Source organism: Rousettus aegyptiacus, unplaced genomic scaffold (assembly GCF_014176215.1).
Source record: "Rousettus aegyptiacus isolate mRouAeg1 unplaced genomic scaffold, mRouAeg1.p scaffold_m13_p_12, whole genome shotgun sequence".
In the NCBI taxonomy this organism is placed as follows: Eukaryota; Metazoa; Chordata; class Mammalia; order Chiroptera; family Pteropodidae; genus Rousettus; species Rousettus aegyptiacus.
The window spans coordinates 72168314-72191879 of NW_023416287.1; the positions used below are offsets into that span (position 1 = coordinate 72168314).

The 23566-nt window shown below is 34.3% G+C and overlaps 1 protein-coding gene and 1 non-coding gene across 2 annotated transcripts in view; both read right to left on the reverse strand.

Annotated features, from left to right (window-relative positions):
• Positions 1 to 23566, reverse strand: part of RIT2 (Ras like without CAAX 2) — a 299871-nt gene that overhangs the window by 189571 nt on the left and 86734 nt on the right. The gene's annotated exons all lie outside the window — the stretch shown is intronic.
• On the reverse strand, positions 6130 to 6235 carry LOC118610155. The gene has a single exon (XR_004953812.1). It is a non-coding gene; the product is annotated as a U6 spliceosomal RNA (small nuclear RNA).

Sequence of the window (23566 nt, forward strand, 5' to 3'; positions counted from 1 at the left end):
TTAAGAAAAAAGAAATCACAATTCAAACTCAAGGCATGTTATGTAGCGATTTAAAAAAGTACATTGCTTCAAGTTAACCATGAAATTATATTAAAATTAAATCACTTCTGCTATTTATATTTACCCCTGTGATAATGCTTTTTTCCCAACAAGTAAATCATAGAGGATTCGGTAGGATACATTTGCAATAATCATTAAAAATATGAAGTTTTTAATTAATTAAAAAATCTTAAAGTGTTCTGGATAATTTACCCAAAATAATTCATTTAATTGCCTTACAGAACAAATATGTGTATTTAAATAACTTTAAAATAATTTAGTTGTAAATATGAAATTAGGATAATTTCAAACCACACTATGTAACTAGTAGAAAATATTAGGTTATCATTGACTTTTCACTAGATGACTTTTTAAAAATCTTACGGTAGTTTAATACTTCTTACATGGTTTACCAGAAAATCTGAAATGTATGATAATTAGTATTACAGTGAAGATATATTTCTATAACTCTGAGCTAGTATACATCACTAAATATTAGTTGTTGATCCAATATTTTTTTTAAAAAAAAGAAATAAAAATATAAAGCCTCAAATAATCTATAAGAACATTCTCAAAGAATTACTAAAATAATCTTAATTGTGTGTGTGTAAAGTAGAAGCACTTTGGAACATACTGTACTGTATATTTTCACTTGAACAAAAAGTTAAATCATGGCTGAATCAGCACTGATACATCTCTAATGTATCCATATATTTATCAATAATGACATCAATAGGTATTTGAGTGTGATATCTGTGCTATGCACTCTGATAGGCACAGAGTCTAGAGTGTCAAATAAGACAGGGTTGATTTCTACACACATAGAGTTTATAATCTTGGGGGAATACATAAAACTAAACAGGCAATTACATAGTAGTTTAATGAGTATGACATTAGAAGCATTTGAAATCTGCTCATTTAGAAAGACAGCAGAAGACACCCAGAGGAGCTGAAGTTGAGCTGAGGTCAGTTCTCAAAGGAAGCATACAGAAAACAGAGTTCAGAAGGAAAAAGCCTGTGAAAGGCCAAGAAAAGAGAGGGAGTTGCATGTGTTCTTGTATAACTCTTTCTCTTGAACCTAAACATTCAGTGAAATTTAGAAACGGTATATATGCTTATTTGGTTTGGAAATGTTTTGAAAACTGGGTGAATTTAGCTTTTGAGATGACTAAAGATAAATAAGAACATCTTTCCTCACCATGAAACTAAGAGCTGAAGAAAGAGATCCTATTAGAAAATAAGTCCTGTAAATTCATGGGAATTATAAGGCACAATTTGGATTTTTTTCCCCCATACTGTATTTAGGTCTGGGAGGGATAAGGGCTTCTTGATGATATGAATTACATAGTCACTAAAATCTTTCCTCTAGACATATAAGTAGTTCATACTACCCAGCATCTCCCTGCTGCCCACAGGGAAAAGCCTAATGTTACTGCTCGGGGAAGGCCTACCCCAAGGCAGCCAATCAGTGCATTCTGAAGAGTCTATAGGAGGTCTTGGCAATACATAAGACCCAATGAGATGATGCAAGCTGGAGTGCCTCCTGTGGAACAACAGAATACCACCTGGAGATTTGCACTTTCAAAAGGCCACTACTGGAAGATGTCATTCCAAACAATGGCTTTGTAGAGCAAGGGCAAGCCAATGGAGAGGACTTTGACAAGAAATAATAGTCATCTCCCAATGTAACTGTATTTGGAGACAAGCACTTTGAGGAGGTAATTAAGGTTTAATGAAATCATAAGGGTGGGGACCTAATCCCTTAGGACTGGTGTCCTCATAAGAGGAAGAAGAGATATCAAAGCACGAGCTTGGCGTGCTCTGTGCTCTCTCGCTCTCTTTCTCTCTCTCTCTCTCTCTCTCTCTCTCTCTCTCTCTCTCTCTCTCTCTCTCTGCACACACATAGAAGAAAGGTCATATGAGGACAGAGAGAAGAGTGGCCTCACCAGATATGAAGCCTCCTTCCACCTTAATCTTGGATTTTCAGTTTCCAGTACTCTGAGAAAAGAAATTTTGTTGTTTAAGTTACTCAGAGTGATATTCTGTTATGGTAACCCAAATAGACTACTAGAGCTGTCCATTTATTAATTCACAGATCCTGTTGGGTAGGAATCTGTTTATGACACATTTGAGTTCTCTTAGCACAAGGCTAAAGTCAAGTTGTGAGTGGGGTTGTGTTCTTCCAAGGTCATTTAGGGTCATTGGCAGAATTCAGTCCTTGCAACGGTTCCTCTTTCCTTGGTGGCTGTTGACTAGAGGTCACTCTTAGAGGCCACATGCCTCTCACAACCTGGTAGATTACTCTTTCAAAGCCAACAGAAACTTTGACCTCTTAGACTCTCTAGTAATTATTCATCTGATAAGGTCATCGTCCAGTGAGTAGATCTACCATCTGAGCAAGAGGTTGCTGAGGCAACAGCCAAATCAGTGTCCTTTCCCAAAGCCAGAAGATGTTTCAGGAAATACTTTCAGGATTCTTTTCAGCCTGAGAAGATAGAGGGATCTATGAGAAACCTGATTCCATGATGCTCTCCTTGGGAGACTAAAAGACTAGGCCATAGACACTGATACTGAATGTCTCAAGTCCTTTGTCTCTGCCTCACTTATTGTCATTTTGGAGTGAGGAGAAGAAGCAGATATTCTCTTCTCTCCAGCTTCTTCAGCAAGGAATGATGGTATCTCTTGTTCTACCTTTCTTACCTCCGTTCACCACAACCATAATGAACGGTTTTATGATCATAAGGTCATGATCTGTGCAATGGTTGCCTTCCAGAAGTTTTGAAAGAGAATGAGTTTAAATGCAGATGATCTCTTCACAGAAATAAAAAAGAGCCTGTGTGGTCAGAGCAACTGTAGGAGTGCCGGTCTTAAAGGCTCTTCACCCTCACTTGATGGACACTTCTAAAAGGTCCCCAGGGAACCTCTGGAGTTCACAGATACAATATAAGAACATTTAGTGACAGAGGTTTGATTTATACCAAGACTGCTATTTCTGGGAAGGTGGATTAGACAAACTTTTTCCTATGCCTCCTGTTACATGCAACATAAAACCACGGACATTACATATGAAACAAGCATAATATTGTGAAGGTAGAGAGAAAGAGGCAGACTAGCTAAGAACTTCAGAATCCAAGGACTGATATGGTGGTAAATTTTCTAGGTTTTCTTTTTACCTCTTATTTTCCAGACTTGAAAAAGAAAAAAAAAATGGCTGCTTGAAAACACCAATGGGTGCAGAAAAAACACATAGAAAACTTACGTGATAAAAACTACACAACAGTAATGAAAGAAATTAAGAAAGATCTAAACAAATACGTAGGCATATCATTTTCCTAGTAAAAACATTAATTCTTCTCAAACTGATGTAAAGATTTAATGTAATTCTTATCAAAATCTCAGAACATTCCATGCGGGGGCGGGGGGCACATTTAAAAATGTTTATGGAAAGGGAAAGGAACTAGAATATCCACAATTTTGCCAAGAAAAATATTAAATGGAAGGAACCAGTTTACCCGAGTTCAAGACACACGTTATTTATAGCTACAGTAATCAAGAGTACGTGGTATTGACAAAGGTAAAGATGCATAGATCAATGGAAAGGAACAAACAATCCAGAAATAAACTCACATAAATATGACTTACTACATTTTGACAAAAGTAAAAAAGAAAATCAATGGAGGAAAGATAGCCTTTTGAACAAATGGTGTGGGAAAGATTAAAGATTAAACATCCATGAAAGAGCAAGGTGGAATACCCTTGAGCTACGTCTCACATCTTATACAAAAATTAACATAAAATGGATTCCAGATTTAATGCAGAATGTAAAAATAATACTTTTAGAAGAAACATAGAAAAAATCTTTAGACTCTAGTGCTAGGCAAAAAGTTCTTATACTTGACACAAAAAGTTCAATCTTTAAAAAGAAAAATTGATAAATTCAACATCAAAATTTTAAAAAACAGCTTTGCTCCATGAAAGATTCCATTAAGAGTATGAAAAGATAAGCTAAAGTGGGAGAAAATATTTGCAAATCATATCTCTGACAATGGACTAGTACTTAGCATCTATAAAGAACGCTCAAAGTTCAACAGTAACAAGTAAACAATTTAAGTAGTGAACAAAAGAAATGAAGAGACATTTTACCAAACAGGATATATAGATGGCAAATAAGCACAGAAAAACATGTTCAAAATTACTAGTCTTCGGTATGTGCATATTAAAACCCCAGTGAGCTATCACTACAAATGTATCACAATGGCTTTAAAAACAGGTAACACTTAATGCTGGTAAGAATGTAAAAAAATTGGATCATTCATACATTGTTTGTGGGAACATAAAATGGTACCTTCACTCTGGATAAAGTTTGGCATTTAAAAAAAATTTATATATATCCTGCACATAATACATAAAACAGCAATTGTGCTCCTGGGCATCTAATGCAGAGAAATGAACTAAAGTTCACACAACACACTCAACAAGTGTTCCCAACGTGTTTATAATAGCTTTATCCATAATAGCTAAAAACGAGAAATATACCAAATATCCTTCAATGGGTGAATGGGTATGCAATCTGCAATACAACCATATCGTGAAATATGATTCAGCAGTGGAAGGAATGGAGTGTTGAAACATGCAGCAACCTAGATTAATCTCCATAGAGCTATTCTAATTGAACAAACCAATCCCAAAAGGTTATATATGATTCCATTTCTATAATATTCTTACATTTAAAAAAAAAATCCAAAATCCCCACAAAATCATAGCAAACTAGGCATAAAAGGGAGCTAGCTTTATTTAATACTGGGTATCAAAATAAAACCTAAAGCAAACAAATATTAAAACCATTCCCTCTGAAATTGTATACAAGATAAGAATACTCATTACAAATATGTTTGTTCACTTCACACTGGAGGTTCTAACCTATTCACTTAGGCAAGAATATGACTGATGTGAATAAAGTTGATAAAGGGAAAAATGTTACTATTTAGGGTAAATATCTTTTGGGTATGCAGAAAATTTCAAAGATTCTATTCATAAATTAGTAAATTGAATAAATGAATATAGTAAGTTTCCTAGCAACACAGTCAACATAGAAAAAACAATTTTTTTCTATATATGAGCAACAAATAGATAAGAATGAAAATATTCAATGCTATTATAACATCAATAATATCAAATCTCAAAGAATAAATCTTTTTTGCAAGCCTTTTACTTAGGAAGAGCTACAAGATTTTTATGAGAAAAATTAATGATGTTATAAATAAGGGGAAGCATATGCCATGTTTATGAATTAGAAAATTCACTATTTTAATAAAGTCAATTTCCCCTAATTGATCTATAAATACCTACCAAACAGATTTGGAGAGAGGGTGGAGATTCGCCAACTAATTCTAAACTAATATGGAAATAAAAAGAGCCCAAATGACTTAAGACTGTCTCAAAAGAGAGCAATAAACTCTACCATATATCAATACTTACTGTTAATCTGTAGCAATTAAGACAGTGTGATATTGGCATATGAATAGAAAAATAAATGAGAGAATACGGAACCCACACACCAATGTATCCTTTTTTAGATGACAGAATTGGCATTTCAGAGCAGTAGGCAAAAGAAAATATTTTCAATAAATAGGGCTGTTGAACAGATGTAAATATTTAAAATAATGGAACTTGACTACTCCTTCACCATACACAACACAATAAATTCTATCTGGGTTGTAAATATATATATTCAAAGCAAAACAATGAAGTTCCTAGGAGATACTGTAGGAGAATACGTTCATCGCTTAGAGTGCAAGACTAATACAAACATACTAAGGTAAAAGATTGACAGGTTGGACCATATTTATTAAAATTAAGATTATATTAAAACAAAAATTTGGTTCATCAAAATGATTATTGAGAGAAGGAAAGCCAAGCCGAAGTGTGGAATAAAGTATATGTACAACAAGAGGCTCATATCCAGAATAAGTAAAGAATTCCTACAAATCGATCAGAAAGCAACAACCTTTCCCGCTCTTTCTTTCTCTTCCTTTTCTAGGGTTAGGAGACAGTGATAGTGGCACTAGGGGTTGAGAAGGTAATGAGGCAGATAATATGGAACACTTTACAAATACGCATGTCATTTTTGCACAGGGCCATGCTAACCTTTTCTGTATTGTTCTAATTTTAGTATATGTGCTGCTGAGGTGAACACAGGAGATTAAATTTTATAAAGAAGTCGTTCAGCTGGCTGATAAATAACTATAAAGCTGTGCCGTCTTATAAAAAAATCAGTAAAAAGCAAATAAAACTGTAATACGTAAATTCTCTTCTAGGAAAATGGCACAATTAAAAGACTGACAATATCAGGTATTGGTGAACTTGTGGACCTGTGGAGAAATTTCGTATGCTATAGATCGAGTGTAATATAGTGCAACCACTTTAGGAAATTGTTTGGGATTATCTGCTAAAGCTGATCATACACATAACCTATGTGTTAGATTGAATTATTGGTCCCAGTTCTTTTCTGTACTAATATTATATCTCTACATCCTTGCCATGGCCTTATAGTGGGTGAAGTGTACTTCCCCATTTTTTAATTTTAGGCTTGACCATGTGACTTACTTTGGCCGATGAAATGCTAATGATTGTGATGTGAACAAAGGTATGAAATATGCATGCATGCTCGTGCTCTTTTGATTCTTCCATCACCATCAGAAGAATATACCCTGAGACGCCCACTGGTTTCAGAAGCCAGATAGATGCCAGTCTGAACTACTAACCTACAGGTGTGTGAGGGACAAATAAGTTATTTTTTTACTATATTTATGACAGTTTGTTATAAGCGATTTCACTAATCAGGAATATATGTACATGTACACATATACATGTACGTTAAAGGCATGGGTGAAAATATTTAAGCATTATTCATACTATTCTTCAACTAGTAACAACCAAGAGTTCATTAGTAGCAGTGTGATATGAAAATAAACTCTAGTGTACTCATACAGTGGATTATTTTTGCTATGAAATTTAGAAAGCTACAGCACACTACAATGTGGTTGAATATTAGAAACGTAAGTTGAGTGAAATAAGGTAAACCTCAAAGACACATTGTAGGTTTCCACATATATAAAATTCAAGAATAAACATCCAAACTAAGGTATATATATTGGAAAGTACTTTCTTAACCAGGACAGAGATCATTTAGATGTTTACTTTGTGGTAAATCATTCTTTTGTATACTTTTCTGTTTTTTTATTATGCTTTATTATTTAAAAAATACTTTAAAAAGTGAATGTTCTCAATTGCTCAAATGTGGAAAAAGGAGAAAATAGCCAGTCCCATTTCTTTATTATTACAGTAACAAAATATTTTCACAAAATTAACTTATAATTTAATTAACTTTTTTTCAATGATTTGCTCTCTTGTTTGTTTCTTGTTTTATCTCACATAATGATGTCTAGACATTTAGTCTTCATATTGAATAAATTCTGATAATGCTGATGAATATGAGTTATAGGAGTAGACAACGGGCTATCAAAGGACCTTTCTGTCCAAAATATCTTTCTCATGGGTCTGGCATGATGCCCCAAATTCCATCCCTTCTGCTTTATTCTTTCTAGTTAAGATAAACCATTTTGTTTCCAGGAACTCCCTATTAAAATGCAATAAAACTACAGGAGAGGTAAAATATTAAGCTATTATCGAGCACAAACACCTTACTCTGAGATTACTTTTGCAGGAAATTAGCTGTCATGAGAGAAACAGAAAGCAGAGCCTGAGGGGATGATCTGCAGGAATGATAAAGCAGAATGGAAAGGGAGGGAAAACACTGCTAACAGCTGTGCCCAGAGACTGGGAGAGTACTTGGTGAACAAAGGAGCTACTGGAGGCTTGAAGGCACCTGAGGACCAGAAAGGCCCCTAAGGTTTTGGCAGCAGCCTGCTGAAGAGCAAGGTACACATTAGAGGAAATGGTTCAGGTGGCCTCCTTCTAAAAACTGATGACAAAATGAAGTTTTGTGCCCTGAGCTTGCTGAGCATGGTTTTTAAACAATGGAACCCTATGTATATACTAAAGATATATGGACATAGAGAAACATAGTATCTAGGATTCTAGGCTTGCCTTTTGTAAAATCAGATAATCCTTACTTTGTCAGCCTCTCTGGAAACAAAGGCTATAGAAATGAAACTTCCTCTACAGACGGAGGAGGCAGAAAAGTATTTTTAGGGCAATGGGCTATAGTGGTGTTTCATAAACTTTCACGTACACACACAAATCTCCTGAGGATCTTGTTAAAGTGCACTGACTGTTTCAATGGGTCTGGGTCTGTGATTCTGTACTTCTGAGAAGTTACCAGGTCATACCCATGCTACTGGTCCAGGACCTACAGCAATACTATCCACCAGAGATATAATATGGGCCACATATGCAATTTAAATTTCCTGGCAGCCACATTAAAACAGTAAACAAAAATAGAAAAATTAATTTCAATATATTTACATAAATATTTACATAAATTTATTCAAAATATCATTTGAATGTGTAAGCAACATAAGAAAAATATTAATGAGATAGTTTACATTCTTTTCCTTGTACTAAGTTTGTGAAAGCCACTGTATATCTTGTACTCACAGTACATCTTAATTTGGGCTAGTCACATGTCACCACAGCCCCACGTGGCTCAGAGCTACTGTATTGGCCAAGGCAGATCTTGACAGAGGATTGATTATTGATTATTGCAATTATTGAATGTATTTCTAAAAACTCAAAATACAAATATAGATTTTTTTTCCCCTAGTCATTGGTAGCCTTCTTCATTAGAAAAGATCAAAAACGAATTTAAATATAGATGAATGACGCCCCAATGATGTCGCAACCTCCTATCATTCTGTTAATATTTCATAGTTCATTTCCTGTATTAGCTTAGATTCTTAAGAGAAACATAACTAATATTTAATAAAATATTAATTATACATTTAAATTACCTCTTAGTATGTCAGATGGATTGAATGATTATAAGAAATTGGCTTACACAATTATACAGGCTGAGAAGTTCCAAGATCTGCATTTGGTAAGCTGGAACGACCTGGATAAGCATGGTATAATTTATAGTCTAAGGACAGGAGAGGACTGATATTCCAACTTAACTAGTCAGGCAGGCCAAGTTCTCTCTTACTCAGCCTTTTATTGTATTCATACGGTTCTTGATTGGATGAAGACTACCCACATTAGGGAGGCAATCTGCTTTACTCAGTCTATTATAAAATGTTAATCTCATCCAGAAACACCCTCACAGACATACCCAAACAATGTTTGAGCAAATGTCTGAGCCCCTCATGGCCCAATCAAATTCATATATAAAATTCCCCGTCACACTCCCTATGAAGTCTTCCCATACTTGCCCAGTGAGAAACTTTATCCCCTTCCTGTACTTCTGCACATAGCTCTATAAAGCACTTTTTGTTCTAATTATTCTTCCAGGTCTCAACTATTTGAAAGCATGGGACATAACTTATTCATCTTTGTAAATGCCTTCTCTAGCATTCTGACAAGCACATAATAAGTCATCAATAAATTCAGTTTACCTTCTTTGTGTCTAGCACTTTTGGATTCAGACGTGCTAGCTTAAAGTCACATGTCGCACTGTATGTATATCAATATACCCAATTTAAATATGAAAAGAGAGAGGTATTAAACTTAACAAAGCTCACAAAGCCAGTAGAAAGTGATCGAGAGACTTAACTAGGTCTGCTAGACTACAGAAACTGTTATTTTGCTATACCATTTGTTTTTCAAAGATTAATCAAGTGAGTAAAGAGGTTTACTTTGAAGGTTAAGGACTGTTTCTTAATTGAACTGAGCAAATACATAATTCCCATATCTGGGCCACACTTAAATTAATATTCAGATATACATAATAGGGAGCCAAATCTTTCAAGAAATCACATTTAGTAAGACAGGAAAAGCAGTGTAGTGTACAATTCTTAAATTTGTGAACACCCAGCATCTTTTAACCCCTACATTCCATGATTGACATAGAAGCAGAAGCTCACTTTTCCAGCCTCCATTGCAATGTTTATAGACATGTGACCTAGAATTTGTGAAGCAGATATATTCAATCAAATCCTTGATTCAAAAGCAAACTGCATGAGGATGGCTGTGCCGTGGTATTTGCATTTCTGGGAGGATGATAAAGCTTGACCAACACCCATTTATCCACAGTGGCAGCAATGATAGCTTCATTGCTTGATTGGTGCAACTAAGTTTAATTTTGACCTTTTTCAGCATAGGTAACCTCAGAATTTACTTCTCTGTGTCTATTGGAGGTTATGTGAACAATGGATGCACAAATTCTTTCCAATTCATGGCACCTTCAAGTCATCCTGGAGAAGTGACTGCTCACCTCTCTTTAAAGAGGACAAGGTTGGCCACCCACCAGCCTGGCTATTTTAATGAGAAGAATTTTTCCACTGAGCATGGATCCCACCTCCTTCTTATAGGCTTCTATACCATGCAAGATTTAGTTTTCTCTTTTCTCGTCCACAGCAGCAGTTCTCATTTATAGTCTGTGCGTCACCTTCAAATATGGTCTCCATTTACATTTCCACCACTCAGTGAGAATAGCTGGGTGTTTCAGAGCTATGCATTAGAGCAAAAGACAAGGGCACACAGCTGCTGATTGATTTTTATAGTACATAATTTACACTTTGGATTTTCTCTCCTGTCTCAGACGTGAAATGTAGAAGACATCTGCCAAGTCTGGAGGCCATGTGACTGGCACCTGCCTCCCCCTACTTGGTTAGGTGCTATCAGCAGGTACTTCCAGATGTGCGTCTCTTTTCACCATCTTCTTTCTTCCCTTCCCTCTCATGTTCAATGTTATGGTTGAATTTTGGAAAAAAGAAAAGTTTAAGGAGCCCCCGCAAATGATCTAAAGTTATTACGTGTCTGAAAGGTCACTTTGTCCCATACTTTTATGCCAGACAGAAACAGCTGGTGATGTTAACCTTGTATCCCATTTACTCATTTAAAAATTATTTTGAGCACCTTCTACATATTCTGTTCTGGGGCATAGTGAACAAAACAGACATTATCACTGCCCTCACTTATTTTTAGCCTAAAGGAAGAGAACCTGAAAATAATAAAAGGTGGTAAATACTGAAGTACAATTTTATTAAGTCAAGGCATTTCTATGAACTCTGGTAAAATATCTAGTGATCCCAAGAGACATTTGACTAATGATGATAAAAAGATGCTATCAACAGTGAATTTACAACTGTTTAAAGCTTACCGATCTAGAATTATATTTTATATTTTCCTCTACTGTGGGAAGTGAGAGAGCAAAAAGGATAAGAAGTAGGAGGAGAAAGAATTTCAGCGAAACACAACTGAAACTTAACTGTTCCCCAAATCTTTTAAGGTACAATTAAATATAGCTTGCAATAGGGCTCTTTACAGTTTCACCACGATAAATTTTCTAAACTTATTTCCACTTTCTGCTATGTATCCTATGTTCTAAGGCCACTAGACTATGTTTTATTCCCTTAGTAATCCATGAGACGAAAAGCTGCTTTGTTATTTATTTATTTATTTATTTATTTATTTATTTATTTATTTATGCTAGGAAATGTCTAATTCCAAATGTTTATTATGCAAAACTCTAATTATGCTTTCAGGCCCAGCCGAATTTATATCTCCAGATACGTATAAAGTGATTTCAGAGTTGACATTAGATGAGACGCAATACTTGGCCAATGGAAATATTGAGGATTTTATTAAGAGACTTGAAGGTTTTAATTTCACTTCTCTCAATCTTTAGAGAAGTTAAGATTGGTAAAATATTAAAAAGACAATATATCCAGAAACAAGGTGACAAGCGGAGTATGTAATGCTGATAAATGGCAAAAACTTGAGAATTTCTTGACTTCCTGTTTCTCCTTTAAGAGGAAAATTGTATTGAGAATCAAACAATAAAGCAAACATTTTTAAAGAGAGAGTGAGATCCTAAGATTTATTAGATTTTAAGTGAGTATGTACCTTACTCCAACGGAGTACAAATCTGCTTTTTCAGATTAATGATGTTTTAAGTTTCTACAAAATGTCTGAATGGCATTTTGAACCATCACTGTGCAGGGAAATAGGCTTCAGATAGGCGTTTGACTTGCAATCTCAGTTAAAATAGAGAAGTATAAACTAGGACCAAATATAATCAGAGAGATTAGTAAATGTTTGAATTCTTCTATCCAAAATAAGTGGTAAATTGTTTCGGTATGTAGGAAGTTTTCTAGTAGTTTGCTATATACCCTGCCATTTGCCACAATATGTTTTTCATTTTCTATTAATGGTTTTAATGAAGGTACAGAATGACACATATTCAGATGGGAAAATTGTTAAAAACAAAGAATGATAGTGAATAGTTTAAATATTAATTGGTATGCAAAAGGTCTTTGATGGAGTTAAAAAATGGACTTTTATAATAAGGCAACACTCACTGGAGACTGATATAATTTTCTAAGGGTACTTCCCCACCTCCTTAATGCCTATGGACAGAATGAGGAGATTGCATTCAGAATGTTAGTTATGATAAAATATCTCAACATTTTTCTATTGATAAGGATCCCAATATGAGTCCACAAACTAAAGTATTTACAAAAACCAGGCAAACTCTCTCTCAGGCTGTAGCAGGTTGGGATCGAGAAGGTGGGAATATCCACATTTATTTAGACCAAGCAGTGAAGACCACCATATTCTCTACTGGTCATACTATAAATGAGATATTTCATTGATTGCAGTGGAATACCATTATGAGTGAGATATAGATGGGCTATGAAGTACACATGGAAGGACAAGAGGAATAGCCGGGTTTGAGGCCTTGCTATAGAATAGATGATTAAGGAGGATGAAGGATGTTCAGCCTGGAGAGAAGGGCTGTGCAGTGGATATTTAATATCTTCATATATTTTAAGTGCTTCATGTGGATAAGAATTAGACATTTTCGTGTGCCTATAAGAGAAGGAGAAGAAGACAAATAAATAATTAAAGTGTTTAATTAAAGGACAAAGAAACAAATTTTACCTCAATATAAGAAAAAAATACAAGTAAAGAATTACCAAAAGATAAGGTAGGTTTTCTTGAAAGAAAATGTGTTCAGGCACTCTTGGGTTGTATTTAGAGGGATGTGGTATAGAGGATTCAATCATAAGACAGGAGGTTACACTAGATATTTTTTAAGATTTCTTTCATCTTTTTAAGGAGGAGTTATGGAAACAGATAATTATAAAGAGATTTGAAGTTATAAATAGAATGAGAAATGGTACTTATTCCTTAAAGGAATTTGGGATTTTATCCGGAGACTTAAAAGTTTAATTTCACTTCTTTTAAATTTTATTTTGTTTTCTCTTTATGTTATATCCTCTCACTGTATTTATTTTTTCAGCCTTTATCAGAAGGCTATCATTTAACATAGGACTGAGTATTTGTTTAAAGGTCTGTTTTAGGTCTGGCAAAATTAAGAGCATTAAGAATCTCTTCCCTCTCGCTGCTGCTGCTGCTGCTGCTGCTGCTGCTGCTGCTGCTGCTGCTGCTGCTGCTGCTGCTGGTGTGTGTGTGTTTGCAGTGTGTGTGTGCAAAATAAGGCTGAAATTTTTGAACTTCAGGACATAGAAACAATTCAAAAGGCATTCCTTCATATCAAAGGTAACTTTTAAATATACCTAAATATTACTGAGAGTATCACCTTCAGCCTGAAGGTGGACCTCTTCAAGGGGAAGGTGGTGGAAAGAATTGTCTTTACCCTCCAGCTGAACCCCACAGGTACTAGTGAATCACCGTGCCAGTGGAGGAGGGAGTAATCTGAGCCATTTTTGTTTTCTTTACTTGAGGTAGAATTTATGATCTATTATAATATCTGTAGTAGGCACAATAACGGCCATCATCTTAATCCCCAGACCTGCCAATAAATTACATCACCTGGCAAAGGGAAGTTAAGGTTGCAGATGGACTTAATTTTGCTAATCAACTGATCTCAGAATAGACAGATTATCAGGAATTATCCAGGTGTGTCCAAAATATTCCTAAAGGCCTTTGCAGAGGAAGCCAGAGACCAATGAGGAGAGTCAGAGAAAGATGTGACTAAGGAAATAAGGCTGGAAAGAAGCTATGCCGCTGGCTCTGAAGATAGAGGAGAAGAGTCAAAAGCCAGGACAGGTAGGCAGCCTTTAGAAGCTGAAAAAGGCAAGAAATCAGATTCTCTCCAGAGCCTCCAGAAGGAATGCAGCCCTGCTGATGCCTGATCTTAGCCCAGTGAGGCCTGTGTCAGAACTGAGGTCCAGAAATGTATGAAAATGCATTTGTTTTGTTTTAAGCCACTATATTTTTTGTAATTTGTTATGGCAGAAGTAGAAAACTAGTACAACATTCAATCATATCTTTCTTTTGCTTTATTTGAGAAACAAAGGAAAATATATAAACTAACAAGGATTTCACTTTAGGCAGTTTTAAATAAGAGACTTGCCAATGTTAGCTTTCTTCTCTTACTTGCATATATGTAACTTATCTTTTTGAGTGAAAACATAAAGGACCTTGGTGTACATTGCTTAAGAACAATAATCAGAGTCGATTTGTTTTATCTCTTCAGAGGGAAACCTCTTATATGAAGGATGAGTCTTATACAGGTATTTTTTCCCTCTAGCAAAAATTCACTGAATCAAAATGAATTTCTTCAGTGCTAATCACATCTATTTTTTAACTCTCATTTAATTGACCCTGCTGCCAACTTTTTAATAATTTGAAAGGAAGGAAGCTACAATTTTTTGAGGGCCTGTTCTGCTCAACCAGCTGGTAAATTCATGACCTGAGATTAAAACCTTTGTCTTTCTGATGCCAGAACTCTAATCCTCTCCACTCTATCATCCTCAATTTCCCCTTTAACAATAGATGTGCGCTCGCGTGCACACACACACACACACACACACACACACACACACACTCATGGTGTTCCCATCAGTGTGGGATTTTGAAGAATGGTCATTATGATCTTAAATAGTATGCCTTACTCCCCACTTTGAAAAGAATCTTTTATGCCCCACCCCAAACCCCATGATATTTGATATGACTTCCTTCTGCGACAACTGGTTATTTCTTTTCTCTGCTTCTTTTGTGCCCCATTTATCAGACTAGGGGAAGGATCTAGGTATTATTTATATTGTTTTTTTCTCCATAGGGGATCTTTTAACTATCAAGAACAGTACAGATGTCCTTCAATCATCAGTAGAGATGACTGTTTTGAATAGTCTTGAGAATTTCTATGCAGGTCAGTTTCCCTGCCCTTCTCAGAATCAAGTTTGGAACTGCAGTTAGAGATGTTTCATGGAAACATGACCCACAATTCTTGGTGTGCAATACATTATGGTATTTCCAGTATCTCAAGGGGTGCTATAAGCATTTTAAAAAATAATTTTCAAAAGCTTTTTGTGTTTGTTGTTTGCATGAGCCATGTAGCAAGACTTCCCAGTAAGCAGATTTAAATCTACTGGGAGACCTCAGATTCCCCCAGAGTTCTCTGCGCTTTCTGAGAAGCACAATTAGCCCATTGTGCTGACTCTGGGCTTTGCTCCCATACTGATCTTCCCAATGGAATGGCTTTGCACCACCTCCTCTTCACACTCACCCTTCAGGGCTCAGGCGAAGTACTTCCTTCTCTTTCATGGGACTATTCACTAGATCGTAGTAATAAATTGCCATTTGCTACTTTGACTCAATGATGGTTCTATGTTGTAAGGTTTTTCACCTTGCACTTTTTATTGTAATTATTTATGTTGGCGATTATCTTCCTATTAGATACTTAGATCTGTAGGCTCAGTGACTGTTTTGTTCATTTGTGTACATTTCCATATCACTGAACATACTAACTGGCTGAGAGAATGCGAATCAAACTTCAAAAGAAAATGGTTGGGCAGAGGAAAGGCTATTTGCAGAATCTAGAAAAACAAGTCACTGGAGTCCTCTGAGACTCAGTTTCCCTGTGTAGTGATTTTTGCTATAACACTTGTCTTGTAAATGCAAACTTGTTTAAAGCAATTGATATATTAGGGAACATTTTGAACATAAGTAAAGTTTATTTATTTATTTATTTTTAGCATATTTGGTCCTTTAGAAATACTAGGTGAAAGCAGAGATCTTCATCCAGATTAACTAAGCTGAGTGGAAATAGAAAACACACATACATACATACTTTTTCTCTCAGACACACACACTCACGCCTCAAGCGTCAACTAGCCTACTTGCTACCTCAGTTCACCATGTATTATGAATCTCATCTGGTATTATAACTTTCTGTCCTATTTCAAATCACTTTTCTTCCACAACTTCATAATGCTTTGCAAGCTGCAATTCTTCCAATATTCACTTCCACAAGCACCTTTGGATCTTTTTTTTAACAAAAAGAACTATTACAGTATATATGTATTTCTTAACCATTTAGCACATGTGAAACTGTTTCTCTTCTGTTCCTATTATATTCCTACCTTTTTAAAAATACGTCATTGATGAAGTTTTCATGATTTGAGCCCCAATTCTATTTTTTTCATAACTTCTTTTTTTTAATTAATGTAATTTTGCAAAGTGCAGTGATTTTTAGAAATGTATGCTGTATTTAGCAGAGCTGACTATATGTAAAGCGAGAACAGAAATATATACCCTCCCTACCTCATGCTTGGTTATTGTAATAAACTTAGATAATATAAAAGTGCTTTGAAATTTTAGCATTACAACTCTTTGCTAATATCCTATCTTTCTCTCTAAGGTTTGCCAATATTTGTAATTGTCATTATTTGTAGTAGAGATTGTAAGGTACTTGCTCAATATCTCTTATATTCTTATTATTGTATCTTTTTTCTATTGCTATAAAAAAAATTAGCAGCTTAAAACAATGCTGTTATAGGTTAAATTGTGTTCCTTCGAAATTCAAATGTAGAAATCCTAACTCCCAAAGTAACTATATTTGGAGATAGGGACTTTGAGGAGGTAATTAAGGTTCAATGAGATCAAAAGGGTGAGGACCTAATCCCTTAGGACTGGTGTCCTCATAAGAAGAGAAAGAGATATCAGAGCTCTCTCTCTTCACGCACATAGAAGAAAGGTTATATGAGGACAAAGAGAAGGCAACCATCAGCAAGCCAGGAAGAGTGGCCTCACTAGATATGAACCTTCCTTCCACTTTAATCTTGGGTTTCCAGTTTCCAGTACTCCGAGAAAAGAAATTTTGTTTAAGTTACCCAGTGTGATATTCTGTTATGGTAACCCAAATAGACTACTAGAGCTGTCCATTTATTAATTCATAGATCCTGTTGGGTAGAAATCTGTTTATGACATTTGAGTTCTCTTACCACAAGGCTAAAGTCAAGTTGTGAGCGGGGTTGTGTTCTTCCAAGGTCATTTAGGGTCATTGGCAGAATTCAGTCCTTGCAACGGTTCCTCTTTCCTTGCTGGCTGTTGACTAGAGGTCACTCTTAGAGGCCACTCTCCTAGCCTAACTACATGCCTCTCACAACCTGGCAGTTTACTCTTTCAAAGCCACCAGAAACTTTGACCTCTTAGACTCTCTAGTAATTGTTCATCTGATAAGGTCATTCCCATCTAAGATAATCTCCCTTTTGATTAACATAAATTCAACTGATTAGAAACCTTAATTACATCTATAAAATCTCTTCACCTTTGCCATATAATATAAAATTTCATGAGAGTGACATTCCATCACCTTTACTATTAATTAGAAACAAGTTACAGGTCCCTCCTACACTCAAGCAGAGGGGATTACATAAGGATGTAAATCATTACGTGTCACTCTAGAATTCTGCTTACCATAAGAGAAACTCAATTTTGTTCAGAGAGCAGTGTTTTAATATTTAGCAGCCCCTTAATACTCTCTATTAGGTAGGAAATACAATATAATTGACTTATGGCAATTTCTTAGATAAGCCTTCCAGGAAGACATTTTAAAAGTGGGAAGACTTGTCTTGCATCTTTGTTTTATCCTTTGCTGTTCACCCTTTCTATTTTCTGTCTTGAAGGTAGATGTAATGTCTAGATTTCCTAGATCCACCTTAAAACTACAGAGAAGGGTGAAGTAGAATTCATAAAAATATTGGGCCCAAAGTCTTCTCTTTGCAGCCCCAATTTCTAGATTATATGCCACTAGACCTCTTGATATATGAGAACAGTTCCTTTTTTTTATGATCAAATCCTATTTTATAAGTCTTTTTTCCTCATAACTAAATAAAATATAACTGGTAACACAATCAAGAGTTGCTTCCCCGTCACAGTACTCGGAAATGTACCTTTCGTCACCCATCTTCTCACCACAGTTCACTTCAAATAGTACAAAGAAAATATATTAAGTTTTCCTGTGTGCTTTCCAGGCTTTAAATAGATACGAATTTGCTTCTCTTAATCATGAGAATATTTCTTCCATGGAGGGAGCGAGCGTGACATAGAATAGGTAAAAGCAAGCAGGGAAAATCAAATAGTAGGGATAATGTTATAGAATTTTTAAATGATAGAGTCTTGTTAAGTCCTCAATTTTTCACCACCAATGGTTGAGATAATTCTATCTTGTTTTATTCAATCTAGTTTCAAAGCCTGCTGTGATTAACTGTTCAGGACCAAAGCTTGATGAGAATATGAAATTTGATTATAAAAACAAGATATTTGCATGTTAAATAGTTATTGCCAAGTTGATTTACAAAAATAGGGTGAAAAAAGGCTAATAAATAATAACAAAGTATTGTTGCTTTCTATTTCTACATATACAAGCAATTTTTTGCAGAGAGTATTTTAAATATCTACAATAAATACTTTTGTCATCTCTGAAAATAGAAGACCATATTTTTGAGACTATAAGATAATCTGTCTGAATGAAATGATAGTGAGAAAACTCGGAATGTAACAAATGCTTATCCATTTTCCATTTTGAGAAGTTCGCCCCATTAATCTAGTAAGTCCCACGTTGGCAGGGATGGAATTGACCAACTTTGTTTCAATGATTTAAAACAGTTAGTATAATATTTCTTAAGAAGTCAAAGTGTGATTCTGGGAAGATGATAGTGGCATAAATTTTGAATCTTCCTCAATTCTTTCATAAAAAAATCATCCAGGCAAAAACCATAACCTAAATGACAAAGTACCTCAAAAACTCCCCAAACATGAATGGCTACAGAGTATTACTGAGAGCTGCAAGTCCTACCTGGGATTGACAGCCATGCAGGAGAGAACAGAGGTGAGCAACTTGAAGTGTGATGCATCTGAGAACTCTACTATAACCAACTGGTACTCACTCAAAAGGTCACAAAGCCAATAGGGAAGAAACTTTTGGAAAAAGAAAGTGTTGAGTATGACAGAGACAAAGATAAGAGTGGGGAAAGAGAACAAAGACAGAAGCTCCAAGAAAATAAGCCTCGAATAAAAATTGTGCTTTATATTTGCAAAATTAGAAACACTATCTTAAATAATGCTTCTTTGCAAAATTTCAGGAATACTACCTTCATATAAAAATTTATAGCAGGATAGAAGCCAATCTTTTACAAATGTAAGTTGAAAAAAAAATCATAAGGAGAAAAATCATCCCTGTAAACAAAAACAGTATGCTAGAAAGATAGCCCACACCATTTGGAAATGTTAGTAAATATTTTTAAATGAATTAAAATGCACTAAGAAGTAATACAAGATATTAAATAATATAAATCAAAATTAGGAAGACTCAGAATTAATGGGATCAAAATTAGGAAAAAACAAACTCAGAAATAAAGGCTATACAAGAAAGACAGCAAAATAAATAAATGCAATGCCTTAAGAAGAGTGTAAGTTTAAAGGAAATAAAGAAAATTAAAAATAAAAATGATTCAAGAGAAATACAAATATATGACAGACATAAAAGTTCTAAAATATTAATAATAGTAGTCTCCAAAAAAGCAAAGCAAAGCAAGAGAAGAGAGCAAACATGAAAAACTATAATTCAAGATTATTTCTCGAAATCAGAAAAAGAACTTGAAATTTCATTTGAAAAAAATAGATTGTGTACCTTAGATAATCACCCAGAATCACTATTATGAAGACAAAGCCTCATAAATCCAATGGACTTTATAGAAAAACAGAAATTTCTTGGAGTATCCAGTCAAAAAGAAGAAGTAATAAATAATAAAAGGAAATTTGGATAGTTTTCACACTCCTCATTTAAAAAAAAAAAAAAAAAACCAGAGTAATGTATTTTAGGTACTTAAGAAAAGAAAATGTACCAAGGATTTTACAACTAACTTTTAAGTATAAAGCAGTAGATGAACAATGAATAACATGTAAAAACTTAAGAAATGTTGTTTCAATAAGCTATATTTTTAAAATATACTAAGGAAAGAATTGCAGGTGACCAAACTGGAGAGACATTGTTATAAATGGTGACAAGTGTTATTTCTATGTTATATTTATATGCGGAAGTAAGATTACATGAGGGAGCTTATATAATAACTATATGCTCTGAAAATAGAGATATACAACTGTAAAAAAAAAGTGAAGAGAATTGGGCCAACATAAGCAAAAATTTATTTTAAACCTTTAGTAATTGTCTTTCCCATCTCAGTCCACTGGTCTTTCCCATCTCAGTCCACTGAAAAAATCAGGGAACATAGACAACCCAATAGTAATGACTATTGCTAGCACATAGGTTATTTTTTCGAATAACAATTTTGCATTAAAATAAATCTGAGCTCCTTAAAGGAATGGCTGTATCCAGTTCTGTGGTGGGAGGCAACAGGACCCTAGAATATCTTGCTATATCAGATAAGAAGGAAGCTACCAATGGTTACTAAACTTATGTTCAAAAGGCTCAGGAGTTAACTGCCCCTGACAAAAGATGATGCAATATAACAGCACTATGAACAGTGATGGCAATGAAATAAGACCTATCGAATATGTGTAAATCTATAAATAAATAACAATATAAAAATATAATTGATTACTTTTGGAGGATGTTGGAGAATCAATTCATTACTTTGAAAACTGGTACACAGAAGGGAAGACAAAAAAATACTTTACCATTTCTATACCAACCAAATCACTGTATTTGAGAGAGAATTTCACATTATAAAATATTCCAAATTATAAGTAAAATAGAAATGATAGAGTTGGAATATCACCATTTTGCGACTCTTATTGACTTAAGGATCTAATCACTGAGTACCAATGGCCGTTATCAGCACAAAGGAAGACAACCAGATATTTTGTGTCTTTGGATCAAGGATACACACCATAGATGAAGTAGTTCTACACAAAGTACCAAATATAAACCTGATTAAACCTCTGAATTTAACTACAGTTTTTTAGGAAGTTCATTAATGCAATCGAATTACACAATGGATAACACTAGAAGACAGTTATATATTTTTTAAAGCAATAAATTGCTTAGAAAGAAAGTGATAGAGGAAATAGACACACACACACACACACACAAACACACACACACATATCTCCACACACATGCATACATATACATATATACATACATTTTATATGTAGAAAGTATATGAGTATATATAACATATATAACAAAACAATTATATATAACGTATATTTGGGGAGGTTAGGGAAGGCCAGGCTAAACTATAGTGAATTGGATGATAAAATTATAAAGATATGTTAGGAAGTGATTTTTTAAAAGCTGAATAGAGATTCAGCTTATAGTGGAGAAGGCACAAGGATAACTTTTGGGTTGATTGCCAGGATTTAATCCTCTTTTAGAGGTGGTGGTTACAAGAATGTTTTCCTTATAATAAATAATTTATTAAGCTGTATCATGTTTTATGTTTTCTCAATGAGCAGCATTAAAAGTAAAAAAAAAGCTAAACTTGGTTATTTCACTTATGTAGATTATTTATTTCATTATGAAATAAACTTTTTTTACCATTCAATATTAAATTCCTGAGTACATCTTATATTTCCATGAGCTATGAGAAACAAAGTTTGTATATTTTTGTATAAATCTCTTTCTTTCCAGTCAGGGAACAAATGTTTTTAAAAATGTGTAATATAACCTTCATAAATAAGATCACTTACTCTTTCAAACAATTGACATCAATGTATTTTTTTTATTACAACAAATATATAATATAAAGGATTCAGAAAATCTTATTTCCTTATCATGTAAACTTGAGGAATCTATAGTCTCTGTGGAGTTCAATTTCCTAATCAGTTAAAAAATATAGGGATTATATCTGTTCTGTTAAAGTTGCGTGGGTATTAGATAAGATATTAAGCTGAAAACATGAAAAAGCAGCACAAAACAGTACTTTATCAGTAGGAAACATACCAAACTTCCAATATTCCAAATGATCTTCAAATAGTACAAATTTTAAATATTTGGTATTTGTTCCAATCCAATGAATTAGATACTAATCCATTAATAGAAATGTCAGTAAAGTTTCTCAAATTTATCTAATATAAATTAAGATATTCCAATTACCCAATTTCCCATGTGTAACAGAAAGATTTGGTTGAATATACACAACTCATTTAATGAAAACATTTAATGAATTTTTAAAAATTGTAATATTATTTCTGTCTTTAGCAGAGAGAAAAGAGGGAAAAGAAAATTTTAAAACGTCAGCTATATTTTTCATTAAGTCCATCTGACAGAGTAGGTCATTTAAGACAAAATTACCCAAATGGAATTTGTACTTAAGAGTTTTTCTTCTGTACTCTTATTCCATTTTTGTAAGGATGGGGAAAAGCAGACTTCCTTAAAGAGTTAAAATGTTTCAACTTTCAATACAATGAAATAGAAAAAGAGAAATGTCAGGGAACAGAAAGCTGACCATTGGTAGAATTTAGAGAAATTTTTCCACAGTCTTATTAAAAATAATTTCAGAAATGCTTCTCCATATCACTGGATTCCACTTTTACTAGACTAAATTTTATGGAAATTTATATTTAATTCTAAAACATGTTCCACCCACCACCGTATTCCAATTAAAGCATGACATTGACACATCCCATGCCCCCACCTAACGCAGTGTTAAGAATCCACACGATTTCGCATGCTGGTATCTCTCCAAACCAGGGAGCCATTTTCACCTCTCATTTGCATGATGCATTCATTTTCAGATTAGTCACATGATTAATGAGCATCTTGGAAAGTGTCCAGTTTTATCAGCTCTGTCATATTGGCCTTATTCCCACCACCAGACTGGATTAACTCTGCCAGCTGTTGCTAAGTGGTTTCGCACAGTATAAATTATGCTTGTTCATTTGTTTCAGAAAACAATCACATCCACCACTATTTAGAAATTGTTTTTCATTTGTGAGGATAATTAATTGTTAAAATGTGTATCAGCAAATATTTTCCCTTACTACATAGACCAAACCTTTGAATTAATCAATATCCACTATTTATCACACTCCAAACTTGTACTCTACAACCTTCATCCTCAGTTTCTGAATAAAACACTGCAGGTTTGTAGAGAAATTCTCATAAGGAACAATTGCTGTTGAACTTGAA